Source organism: Pantherophis guttatus, chromosome 3 (assembly GCF_059756535.1).
Source record: "Pantherophis guttatus breed Tessera chromosome 3, ASM5975653v1, whole genome shotgun sequence".
In the NCBI taxonomy this organism is placed as follows: Eukaryota; Metazoa; Chordata; class Lepidosauria; order Squamata; family Colubridae; genus Pantherophis; species Pantherophis guttatus.
In genome coordinates this window covers 197,523,863-197,537,107 of record NC_142065.1, presented here as the reverse complement: position 1 = coordinate 197,537,107, position 13,245 = coordinate 197,523,863, and the positions used below count along the sequence as shown (strand labels likewise).

Below are 13,245 nucleotides of genomic sequence, written 5' to 3'. Positions count from 1 at the left end.
CTTCTTCTGTGGCTGCACCTTGCAGTCTGTAAATAATGTTTAGGAACAGGCGACAGACTTCAGTGGCAGATGCTTTTTTTCGCTTTGAGCAAAACCCCCAACTATTTGTTTCTGTTACCAGGAAAAGTCGATTTGCTCTAAACTTTTGACAATACGCTCTTTACAATTTAAAGCACAGGTGGAAGCTTTCGGGGATCGTGGCTCCTCTGGAGACCTTCTGCATTGCCTTGGGGGCATCATTTAATCAGATTCTCTTTACCGGAAATTGAAGGATTGCACCACGATTATTAAAACCTCCTTGATGGCATCAGCACTGCAGTGCCAGTGCCTTGGTCCCTAAAATAGGGTGGAAAGCCAGGCTTGTAGCGCTGGCGCCAAGATGCAACAACTGTTGGCACTAAGTTCTCCCTCTCTCCCACTCTTATTACTTTTTTCAGAATACTGTCATTCTGAGGAGAGTTAAGTTGGTACGGTTCTAATTGAACATTTAAATAATATTAGTTTATTTTTATTTATTTATTTATTTAAATTTTTATTTTTATTATAACACAATATGACAAACACAAAACACAAAACATATATGTGTGTGTGCGCGTGTGTGTGTGTGTATACTCTCTTTTTACAGCTATTTCGTGTTGGTCATCTTCTAATAATTACATTCTCCTCCAATTCCCTTTATACTATTCATTTTCTTCTTGTCCCTTTCTCTTTTAATTACATTATACTTCTTAACAATCATATTGATTTTATACATTCTATACATTATCATATTTGTTCTTTCCACCCCTATTTTTATTATCCATTATTTCTAGTCTCTAGCCAATTATACCATTTGTTCCAGATTATATAATATTCTGTATCTTCCTTTTCTTTGATCTCTTTCGTTAATTTGTCCATCTCGGCACATTCTAGGATTTTTTTTTATTCAATTCTTCAATAAATAATATTAGTTTAGCATCTTAGACTTCCAGAACATGGCATTGAAGGAGAGAAGAGATGGATAGCATGTAAGTTTGATAAGAAAGAAAGATGAAGTAGGGAGGGAGGGAGGGAAGGAAGGAAGGAAGAAAGAAAGAAAGAAAAGGAAAGAAAGAAAGGAAAAAAGAAAGAAAGAAAGAGAAAAAGAAGAAAGAGGGAGAGGGAGAAAGAAAGAAAGAAAAAGAAGGAAGGAAGGAAAGAAATAGAAAGAAAGAAAGAAAAAGAAAGAAAGAAAGAAAGAAAGAAAGAAAGAAAGAAAGAAAGAAAGAAAGAAAGATTCATTCTTGGCAATTTCCTTTACACTGAGGTACTCCCTGCCACTTGGGGTTCAACTGGCCCACTCTCTGCTTTGCTTAGTTTGGGGATGACTTCGAAAGATATTGATATAGTGATCAATTCTGGTATATTGATATGTGCAATGGACAGCTGTATTCAGATCCAGACCGATTTTCAGAACTCATTGCATATGCTTTGAATCGTTTGCTTTCTCTCAGTTCAGTCTAATCAATCTTCTCAAAAGGTCACGAGAAACAGCCAAATAACAAGTACACAGAACAAGTCAATCAGTACCTAACAAGTCTTGGGTTGTTTCCAGATTCTGAAATGGCCATTTGTTGGCATCAAAGATGGGAAAGAGGGATTAGTGTCTTTTCTGTTTGATTTCTGGATATCCGTTCACTCTTGTGGAAAAGTAAAAAGGTGGCATGGATGGACTAGTGGTTTAATGGAGCAGAGCTGTTTTTATTTTTTATTTTTTTAAAAAAAGGTGTATCATTGACCTGACAGTGATTGCTAACAACAAAGAATTACATAGACAATTGTGTAAAATGCTAACTGGGTAAAAGCTGCATGGCAACTGCAGTTTTAAAGCACAGATGCATTTTTTTTTTTTTCATTTTTATTAAATTTGTATACCGCCCTACTCCCGAAGGACTCAGGGCGGTGAACAGCCATGAAATAAAACATATAAATACAAAATTTAAAATAGAAATAAAACAAGTTAGATAAATTTGGCTGAACCATATTTAAAACCCCAATAATTTAAAACCAAATTTAAAATTCCCATTTAAAAGAGGAGAAGTTTAGGTCAGGCCGGCTTGCTGGAATAGGAACGTCTTCAGCGTGCGACAGAAGGTACGCAGATGCAAACTTTATTCAGTCTTAATCCCAAACGTAGTAAACTCCAAAGTTTTCTGAAACTTTTGATGAATTGCTGCTGCTTTTTCCCCCCTGCTGCTTGCATCAGTTTAATCTTGTGCCTTGTGTCTGCTGGCACCGTTTTGGGGCATTGATTCTGCTGTAGCTTAGAAGAGAGTCTGCTGCCATCTGAATCCCTAATAACACTTCCGTTGGCAGGCAAGCTCTCTCCTTCCCTCCCCAAGGGCCATATGAAATGTCCAATTCATTATATTTCCTCCACTTCTGACTGGAACTCTGTGTGAAATTGCAATGAGAGTTTGAATATTATATCTTTGTCTTTGTTTCTAGCCTGGTTGTCCTCCCTCCCCTCCTCCTCCTCCTCCTCCTCCTCCTCCTCCTCTTCCATTAGGACATGACAACAAATGAATGAAGAGAATTCTAAGAAATATATAAAAAAATAAAAAAAATAAAGCATACCCTTTCATATAGAATGAACTAAAAACAGCATTCATCTGTTAGCTGACTATGAGAAAATAGGAAATTTTAAATGAACCCTTGGCACTAGGTTTTGTTAAATATATAATATGCTACATCCAAGATAAGGTAGAGTGAAGCTGTTTTCTGTATAGTGATCAAGAAAAGAAACATTTATTTATAGTTGAAGAGGAAGGAAGCTTAACTACACATTCATTATTTTTTAAAGCCTGTTTTAAAAGATTGAAGTTTCACATCCTGTCTATGCCTTTTAATTATTAAACCCCACAACTTGTTAATTACTTATTATTTCAAATGGGGAGAGGGGGGAACCTGGTAGACAACATCAGGTGATGCTGAGGTATTTCAGAGAAAAAAATAAATAAATTGCTGATATGTACAGTGCTAGAGTAAATAAAAAAAAATCCAGTCCTTTTGTACATCTCAGATTACAGTCATTCTTTTGACTAGTTGGAAAACTTTAAATAATTGGTATTTAATGGAGGCGGCTTTTTAAGCATAGAGACTATATAGTACATACAAAAGAGTACCCTTTTTTCTTGCTGTATATCTTGAGGTGCATTCTAAGATAATCCTGATGTTTGTTTTTACCGATGTAATTTGTTACGTGGGAATTAATTTCAAGCGTTAATTACTTTTATCTTTTTAAAAGGGAGATTAAGTGGCAATTGTTTGAGAATTTGGCATAGAATTTTATATGTATGCTGTTGGCTGGTATAAAACTGCTGAAGACAGAAAATCAAAATGGAGACAGCCCTCTTTACTTCTCTGTCCCATTTTCAGGAAACATATTTATCAGTCTTCACAACAGGATATAGTAATAAATGTCAACTTTGCAGACATTCAACCTATTATTCGGCACTAAGCTTGACTAGGCAGAAGATTCTCAGACACAGCTGAGCTAGATTAGAATCTTTATTGCAGACAAGACCGAAGTCTTTTAAACATGTAGTTAATTGCCCAGGGCAATGCAAAGAAGGCAGAGCCTATATACCTTCAACCCCATCCTAATTTAACCCAACCATACTCCTGCTAAGAGAAGAAAAAGTTCTCACACTCTTCCTTGAATTGAAAGGAAGATGGAAAAGTCTGCATTTTGAACATCAAATGTTACCGATTTCTAGTCTTTTGTCTATTTTTTTCTGTTCAGCCCATGGAATTTTGTACATTCAAAGAAACTGGACTAGAGTATAAAATTCTGCTTAAAATGAAATGGATTTTCAAACCATATTGATTGAAGTTCCAAATTTATTGCAGTGGGGCAATAAACAATTCATTGCGACAGTGGCCTTCTGTTATCTGCTAGGGTCCTTTTTCCTTATTAGCTCAGATTGTTTTTGGTTTTATTTGTTCTGCTCCAGACTGTTGCACCATTTTGATAAATCATTGTCCAATATTTCCCTTCTCCATGGTGCCTCTTCCACATTGTAATTGCTCTGCTGCTGAAACTAAGTCAGTCTGATCCTCCAGCTACCCAGATGGATACTTTAAGAGTCTCACATATATTCAGCTTTTGATGGATCATGGTTAACCTAATAACCAACTTCTGACTTAAAATTTACACCAACAGAAATAACACCTGTACCAAAATGCAACTCCCACCAATGAAATGTTTATAGTTCTTAAATGTTGATTTTAATCCAAGTAAGAATTTGAACTATTTTGGCTTACATAGTTTTTAAGAGCAGACCACCAACATTTGTCTTATCACTATTAATGAGTATCATCTTATAGGGCCTAGAACAGTGTTGGCGAACCTTTTTGGCACCAAGTGCCGAAATCGGAGCACGTGCACCCGTGCACATGTGCCAAAAACTGGTGTGGTCAGTGTGCATGTACACGCCAGAAACCGGAAGAGCAGCTGCCCGGCACACGCATGTGCACCAGGCGGCTGCTCTGCCAGTTTCTGGCACTCTTGCGTGCATGAAGACCAGCTGGCTGGCACGGCAGAACCTGGAAGAGCAACGGGCAATGGCTCACTTGCCTGGAGAGATAGCTTTGCATGCCACTTCCAGCATGCATGCCATAGGTTCGCCATCACGGGCCTAGGAAGACACATAGTCTATTACAGTCCCTGCCCTGTGGAAAAGTATTCTCCAGAGATTGATGTGGGTCCCACCCTTACGACATTTAGGAAATTGTTGAAGTCCTAGTTGTCTTCCCAGACCTTAAGTTACAATGTTGTGGAGCCCCTTAAGTTATAGTAGGTGTTGTATTCTTCCAATCAATTGTGATTGATCTCTGTCTTTTTATTTGCACACTGTGCAAAGCCATCAAGGGGTCAGTCAGCCTCAAAATTTTATAGAGAAGTAAACATTCCTTAAAACTCATTGGATGCCTTTTTCTGGGGCCAGTGTTGGATGAAATAAGATGTCAAATTATTGCCATGATGTCATTGAGGAACTTTCTATAAAGTCCATGGTACCTTATTTATGAAGCCCTTACGACATGTGATGAGCATAATCAGATAGTGCTTGAATTGTGTAATACATCATCATTAGTGGTGGGTTTCTACCACTACCGCGAACCGGTAGTGGTGGTGGCGGTTGGCTCTACCCACCCTCCCGGACGTCATCATGGACGCTCTGTGCAGAAGCACCGCGCACAAGCAAAGCAAGCGAGAGCACACTCTCACAGTTCCGAACCGGTAGTGAAGGTAAATAGAACCCACTACTGGTCATCATTCTAAATAGTTTAATAGCTGTTCTTAGCCCTGCTGAGATGCCATTTAAAAAAAAAATACCTTTAGGTCTTTTTTTTTTTAAGCCTTTAGGTTGTTAAGAGAGAATGAAAAAAGTGGGGAACGTTAATTACGTACATTGAGGAAAGAATTTCGCACAGACCCATAGCCTCATTCACAATTTAGCTTGGGAAACAGTGATTTTTCAAAATAAAAAGGAAAGAATAAAGGAATAGCAATTGTTCTGATGGCAGTGCATTGACTTCAAGAAATATATGCTGGTTAACGTAAAATGAGTGACATGTTGCAAGTCCCCCCCCCCCCCAAAAAAAAAATTCCTGTGAAACTATTCCAGAACACATTTAAAATCTGTGTCATGTTGTTTCATTTTTCTACTATAGTGAAGCCCCCTGGTAAATACCATTGGTCTATACAGCACAGAAGACCTTTCAAAGTTCAGACAGCCCCAAGGACCCCACAGTTCAACCCTGAGCTACAAATATTCTCTTCTATTGAGACCCTTCTGCGCGTGTCAAGGAATAGCTTTATGCATTTGTGCTTAAATGTTTTCCCATGCTGTGTTTTCATTGTTCCTGACCATGGGAAGTTTTTTTAAAGGCAGACAGCTGAACGGGTTTACAATCATCTTGCAAACTCTTATGCATAACATAAAAAAAATATCTACAGAAGCCCAAGGTATGTGGGAAGACCTGGGAACAAGTTTCTAATGCACACCCTGTCTCTTTTGTTGCATCATTGCCCATATTTGTGGGCAGGGATAAATAATCTAAAATAGTGTATAAATTGTCGCGTTTGGGTCTTCTCAACCTTTTCTTCACCATGGACCCCCTTTAAAGACCTTTTTGTGGCCACAGACCACTAAGACTTAGCTCATGATTTAAATCATATTTCTGCAAATCTTGTCCCCCCCACCAAGGGGTCTGCAGACCTCAGGTTGAGAACCAGTGGCTTAGAATGGGTATCAAACTCACAGCATCATGTTGCCATCTACTTACTGTTGCTGACTTGGAAGGTAAGCAGCTGAGCTTCTAAATGCTCCATTTTCAGCTCTGTGCGCGCGCAAAGCACATGCTCACCGAACCAGTTGTTAAACCGGCAGCATCCCATACTGGCGGGGAGGGAGCTTGGTAGCCATCAGTTTAGAGATTTGATGACTACAGGCAATGTGTTGTCTACTCCTGCTACGGTCAGACAGATAGGATATGGATAAAACCCAAAGTGTTGTGTTTTTTTAAAATCAGGGCAACCTGGTCTATCCAAATATGGGATGGAGCATACTGCTTCTGCTTTCGCCTTTCAGCCCCATGCAGGAGCCTTCACAGGCAGTTGCTTTCGCGACAAACTATTTTTTGTGTTAAATTTATATTTACCAATGAAGGTGACAAACTATTTTTTGCATTAAATTTATATTTCCGACCAAATTTATATTTGTCCCGAAAGCAACTGCCTGAGGAGGCTCCTGGATTGGGGCTGAAAGGCGAAAGCGGAAGTAGTATGCTCCGTCCCATATTTGGGTAGACCAGGTTGTCCTGAATAAAAAACAGGAACAGTTAATCTCTCCCCTGGTATAGCCGACAAAGCCAGGAGATCCCGTGGTTTAGAGGTTAATACATCTACCTAATATGTAAGTAGTGCGGGGGGTTCGAATCCCAGAAGGGTATGGCTAGCTGATGAGAGCTAAATAGATCTATACTAGTCTCCCTTTATTTCTTTGTCGGTAAATATAAATTTAACACATAAAACCCAAAGCTTTCATTCACTGCTCTAGAGATAAAATTCATTTCGGTTTCTATCCATGAAGCAAATGAACTCAAAAGATACGATGGATACAACCTATTAAAAAATAATGCCAGTCGCTTCACAGTAAGAATGGACACTGGTTTATACATTTGTTTTTTAACCCTTGAAGCAATTTCTGCCTTTCCCTTCTCAGGAAGGGCTGTATTACCATGCTCTGGTTGTGGTAGAAAGTGAGTTTGCAAGATGTGCTTTCCAGAAGAAACCTGTTTCACAATCACTGTGCCTTTTACAATCATTGCGGTTGAATTGAAATTGAAAGAGGAAATTCTCAGAACTGGAGGAAAAGGGAGGGAAGCAATACTTACATCATAACTGGGCTTATGAGACTGGAAGAGTGTCATCTGGACACGATTACAGGTAGTTCTCAATTTACAACAGTGCATTTAGTGACCGTTTGAAGTTACAACGGCACTGAGAGAAGGGACTTATGACTGTTTTTCACACTTACAATAACTGTAGCCGCATCCCCATGGTCACATGATAAAAATTCAGATGCTCGGCAATTGACTCGTATTTATGACCATTGCAGTGTCCCAGGATCATGTGATCACCTTTTGCGACCATCTGACAAGCAGGGTCAATGGGAAAGCCAGATATCTAACAACTGTCTTACTAATTTAACAGTTGCAGTGTTTCACTTAACAACTGTGGCAAGAAAGGCCGTACAGTGAGGAAAAATTCATTTAACATATGTCTTTGAATTTTCTGGGCTCAATTATGGTCCTAAATCGAGGACTACCTGCATTTCAACTGTTTCAACTCCTACCGCTCAAGACGACGCTATAGAGCACTGCACACCAGAACAACTAGACACAAGAACTGTTTTTTCCCAAACGCTATCACTCTGCTAAACAAATAATTCCCTCAACACTGTCAAACTAGTTACTAAGTCTGCACTACTATTAATCTTCTCATCGTCCCTATCACCCATCTCCTCCCACTTATGACTGTATGACTGTAACCTTGTTGCCGGTATCCTTAAGATTTATATTGACTGTTTCCCTATGACTATCATTAAGTGTTGTACCTTATGATTCTTGATGAACGTATCTTTTCTTTTATGTACACTGAGAGCGTATGCGCCAAGACAAATTCCTTGTGTGTCCAATCACACTTGGCCAATAAAGAATTCTATTCTATTCTATTCTATTCTATTCTATTCTATTCTATTCTATTCTATTCTATTCTATTCTATTCTAATGTGTGTCCATGTGCATTTTCATATATCTAAACTTTGTACATTTGGGGGAAAAGAAGCAGGAATAAAACTCATTTTAGTTGATTGCAATTTCTAAAGATTTTCCCTGTCGCTTATCTACATTATTAGCCTGCACCAAATGCACTTATTCTGAGAAACTCTTATGCTGACAATTGGGTGTTTACAGGGAACAGAATCGACATCTAAAACAAAGACAACATCCAATCATGAGCTTTTAATTCAGCTGTGTTGTGCCTGAGTCTCTGTATTTACTATTTGTGGATCTCAATTCAACATTGTGCAACCACAAAATTCAAATCACATGTTTTGTAATGAATCTTTCTTGGAGTTGTTTGGGTAAATAGATTCCAAATAGAAAAACCTTTTATCTTTCCTTGAGCCGGTTGTGGATGCCACATAAAAAGGATGAAACGAAATGTGCAGATGAGTTCATGTGTTTCAGTCCAACACATAACTCACCGGTGTTGCTTATTTAAAAAAAAAAAAAAAATCCAGTAGCATACAGCTCATAACTGCTCATGCAAATCTTATTCTTTGTTCTGAAACTCATTTTGTCAATATTGAATTGTACACATGGTTACACAAATAATTTTTGAAATTTTAATAATCCTAAACTGAAGAATTTAGTTTAAAATTTAGTTTAAAGTGGAATGAACTGCCCCCGGAAATACGTAAGATCTCCGACCTCCGGGTGTTTCGCTGCGCACTGAAGACCCTGTTGTTCCGCCAGGCCGGGCTATCAACATAACAATTTTAAATTGGGGTATTTTAAATTTTTGGGATTTTAATTGGAGCCTAATTATTTAATGATTTTAAATTTTAATCGTTGTTTTGTTCTGTGTTTTTAAATAGGCTGTACACCGCCCTGAGTCCTTCGGGAGAAGGGCGGTATAGAAATAAAATTATTATTATTATTATTTATTGGTTAATCTTTAGTGAGATTCACAGCCTTTGAGGCTGGTTAATAGCTCAGCAGCTCGAGTCCTAACCAAGGACCTAGGAACTGTTAAGGTTATTATTATTATTATTATTATTATTATTATTATTATTATTATTATCATCATCATCATCATCATCATCATCATCATCATCATTATTATTATTATTATTATTATTATTATTATTATTAAAATAAAAGAAACTGAAGGCCCCAAAAGTCTTGAGCTAAATGGGAAGATACTCAGACTTCCTGAACCTGGTATCTTCTCAATGTTAGGATTGCCGTTCCTAAAATTTCTAGCCAGCTAAGGCGTGTTATTAGCTAAGAATTTGTCGTAGTTTTCTTGGGCACACCTGAATGGTTCCAAATCAAGGAAACCATCTTGGAAAGAAATTCCAGACTGGGGAGTGGAAGAGCAGATAGCTAACACACTTCATTCTCAAAAACTGATATAGTAGAGCAATTCTGGGGCCTTTCCATTGTCCTTACTTTTTTTGGTGAAGCAGGGACTGGTCTTGATTTAGTTAAAACTGAATTTGAAATATTTCTGGTTCATATCTCCCATCAATTAGATAATCATTCAGCTGCAGTTAAATAATCTAACCTTTTCCATGTATTTTGGGCTGCACCTCTATTAAGATTTTGCCAGAATCATACACAACATCAAGCATCTTAAGAAAATTCTAAGAATCATGCACCATGTTAGCATTGCTGGCCCCTTTAATTAAATGTATAGAAAGTTGATTAACAGTTTCACTGCAGGTACTAGAAACCACTTGTGGGATATCCCACAAGTTCAGAGAATTTGGTTAAATTTGTTCGCACCTTTCTGTTAATTTCATAGCCTAAAAACAGTTTGAAGTTTCCTGTGTTTGGTCCATTGTTCAAAAAAAGTGCAATGCATTCAATGAAGAGCCTGTAGTACAGTGGACTAAAGCACTGTTATTAACATCTGCTGCTTGCAATTACTGCAAGTTCAAATCTCACCAGGCTCAAGGTTGACTCAGCCTTCCATCCTTTCAAAGGTAGGTGAAATGAGGACCCAGTTTGTGGGGGCAATAAGCTGACTTTGTATAAAAAACATACAAAAGAATGAAGGCTACTGCTTAGCACATTGTAAGCCGCCCTGAGTCTTCGGAGAAGGGCGGCATATAAATCAAATTAAAAAAAAAAATGTTAAAATATTTTGCTTTATTCTCTATTAATATGGGATAAATATGGACTACACAATCAATATGGATGGAAACTTTATCAAGGAGAGATCCAACCTGGAACTAAAGAGAACTTCCTTGACGGTAAGAACAATTAATCAATGGAACAAGCTTGCCTCCAGAAATTGTGGATGCTCCCAACGCTGGAGGTTTTTTATAAAGAGATTGGACAACCGTTTGTATGAAATGGTATAGGCCTCCTGCTTGAGCAGGGGTTGGACTAGAAGACCTCCAGGGTCCCTTCCAACTGTTATTTTGTTAAATCTGTTATATCAGGGGTGTCAAAATCAAGATCGGGAAGCCAGATTCGGCCCACGGGGTGCTTAGATCTGGCCTGCGGGGCTGCCCTGGAAACAGCGAAGGATCGGACCACGGTGCTTCTGCCAGTGAAAATGGAGGTGCCCTCCTGAGCTCCATTTTGGCTGGCAGAGGGTTGCAGGAAGCCGTTGGAGTCAAAAACGGAGCTCGAGAGCCTGTTTTCACTGGCAGAGCGCTCGGGTTACCACAGGCAACCCCAACACAAGCGATGTTGAGCAGGCCACACACACCTTGTCCCCCCCACAGGTCAAACACAACCCTGATGCTGCCCTCAATGAAATCAAGTTTGGCACCCCTGTGTTATATGCTTAAATCAGTGTATAACATCTAACTAAAGAGATAAGCAGCTGAAGCAGTTTATATTCCTCAATAGACGTGGTAGGTTTGCCAACCTACCCCAGCTGAAGGGAGTTTGAAGATAACTTTTGCTGTAACACACTGCCTTTTGCCTCGCTTGCTTCAAGAGATGGGTGAGCTCTGTGCTTGGACAGCGAGCTGGTTCAAGGCCCCTTGAAAGATGTGGAGTGGGGGGAGTTAGCGCAGGTCAGAATAGAGAATCTTGTAGCAATTTTTGTTCCTGGTTTCCCCTCCGCTATTGCTTGAGTTGCTCATCCCATTTATCATCTTCCTTCCTTCATACAACCTTTAAGCTCAATAGGCACTAAGTCTGAAAATACTCTTACCCTTCTGTTTGAGGCTGCGGTTTTTCTACACTGCAGCAGTGTTATATGATATAGAGACAGTTTGCTCAATCAGATGTTTACAACCCCAGCTTAATAAACCGTGAGTTATTAAATGTAAATTGTTAATGTCTAAAGCAAGTCACTGCTCTGTGAAGCATTTTGGATACTGAGACACAATTACGATAACAACATCAGCCCAAAGAGCAGAGAGTCACTATTTATAGAGGGTATAACTAATGTATAATGTCTTTATTTATCTGAACAGTATGCTTTCATAGTTAAGGCACTTGCAGTTTGACCCTCTGCTGATTTTTCAGCTTAAATCTTACTTTTCTTCCATCTGTTTTTTTATGAAGGAAATCTGTACAGCTATAGATAGCTACAGGGCATGTTGAGACAAACGTTGAAGCATTTGTTTCTTAACTTCATAAATGAATGGGGGCTCATTCAGATCAGTGGTGGGTTTCTACCGGTTCTACCCGGTTCGGGTGAATCGGTAGCGGCGGGGGCGGGAGGCTCCGCCCACCCACCCGGATGTCATCATGGACACTCTGCGCGTGCGCAGAAGGTTCTGTGCATGTACAGACATGGCACACGCGCTCACATTTGCGAATCGGTAGTAAAGATAAGTGAATCTCACTACTGATTCAAATCCCTGTCTATATAAAGCAAAGGTGGGGAATAATGGCCTTTATGACTTGTGGACTTCAACTCCCAGAATTCCTGAGCCAGTCACAGTATTTTCCTTTAAACTAACTCTCCCTCCCTCTCCCTCTCCTTCCCTCTCCCTCTTCCCTCTCCCTCTGAGAAAGAGACAGAGAGAGAGAATGAATAGTTTTTTAGAAGCATCTATTCTTCATTGTTTTCTTTCTTTCACTAAACCCTATACTCCATTGTTGCTTCCATTCTTGCTGACTCATAGCTGGCTTCCAAAAGTTGAAATTGCTCATTCAAGGTCCATCTTTATATTTTATAAATTTTGTTTGTTTGCTTTTTGGTTTAACAATACCCTTTTGAACTAATACCTTCAAGGAAAACTAAAGAACATGACTCAAGCTGGGTCAGACTTTTATTTGTTTGAAAGATACCACAAACATTTATTTTATTTTTTTAACTTTCCGGCTCCACTTGTGATGATGATGATTTAAGCTGGCAAACAATTTGGTTGCAACTGCTTATTTTGATTCTGCCCACTGATGATAAACCATCTCATTTAAGAATAGGTTCAGATAAAGGCTGTTTTCAAACCGTGAGGATAGAGAATCTTTTCTTCTGAGCTTGTTCAGCCCTGAGACTTCGTTGCCCTCCCGGAGAAGTAACCAAGAGCAGCGTCATTTCCTTCAAAATTTAACTCTGTTGATAACAGAGGCTTTTTTTATTGAGAAGTCCTTGCTGTTGTGCATTCTTGACATTCCTGTTCCTCTTGCAACAAAGCACAAAAAAAATACATGAAACATGAGGTTCTCAAGCTTATCGTATTAAGACATCACAATCCAATAAAAATCCATTAACCCTGAATTCTTGCACTCTGGGTGGTATTGTTTTCAGTGCCAGGTATGTAACGTAGGCTTTTCTAGTGCCTTCTGGTGCCATCTCATAACTTTGGGTGAGAAAAAGGAAGTTCTGAAAGCTTGGAAATTTTAATAGCTTGGTAAACCCACGATTATAAAGTTAAGGCTGGACTACTAGTATAGCATGGTTGACATTCCAGAATTTGCATATTTGTATATCTGTATTTCCAAGAGTTCAGTGCTACGGTA

At 39.0% G+C, this 13,245-nt stretch overlaps 1 protein-coding gene and 1 long non-coding RNA gene across 2 annotated transcripts in view; one reads left to right on the top strand and one right to left on the bottom strand.

The window, feature by feature from the left end:
- EXT1 (exostosin glycosyltransferase 1) overlaps positions 1 to 13,245 on the top strand; it is a 325,779-nt gene that overhangs the window by 148,978 nt on the left and 163,556 nt on the right. The window lies entirely within an intron of this gene.
- The window catches only part of LOC132709092 (uncharacterized), a 28,523-nt gene continuing 27,816 nt past the window's right edge, over positions 12,539 to 13,245 (bottom strand). The window contains exon 2 of the long non-coding RNA XR_009620135.2: positions 12,539 to 12,907. This is a non-coding gene — a long non-coding RNA (uncharacterized LOC132709092). The remainder of the gene's footprint in view (positions 12,908 to 13,245) is intronic.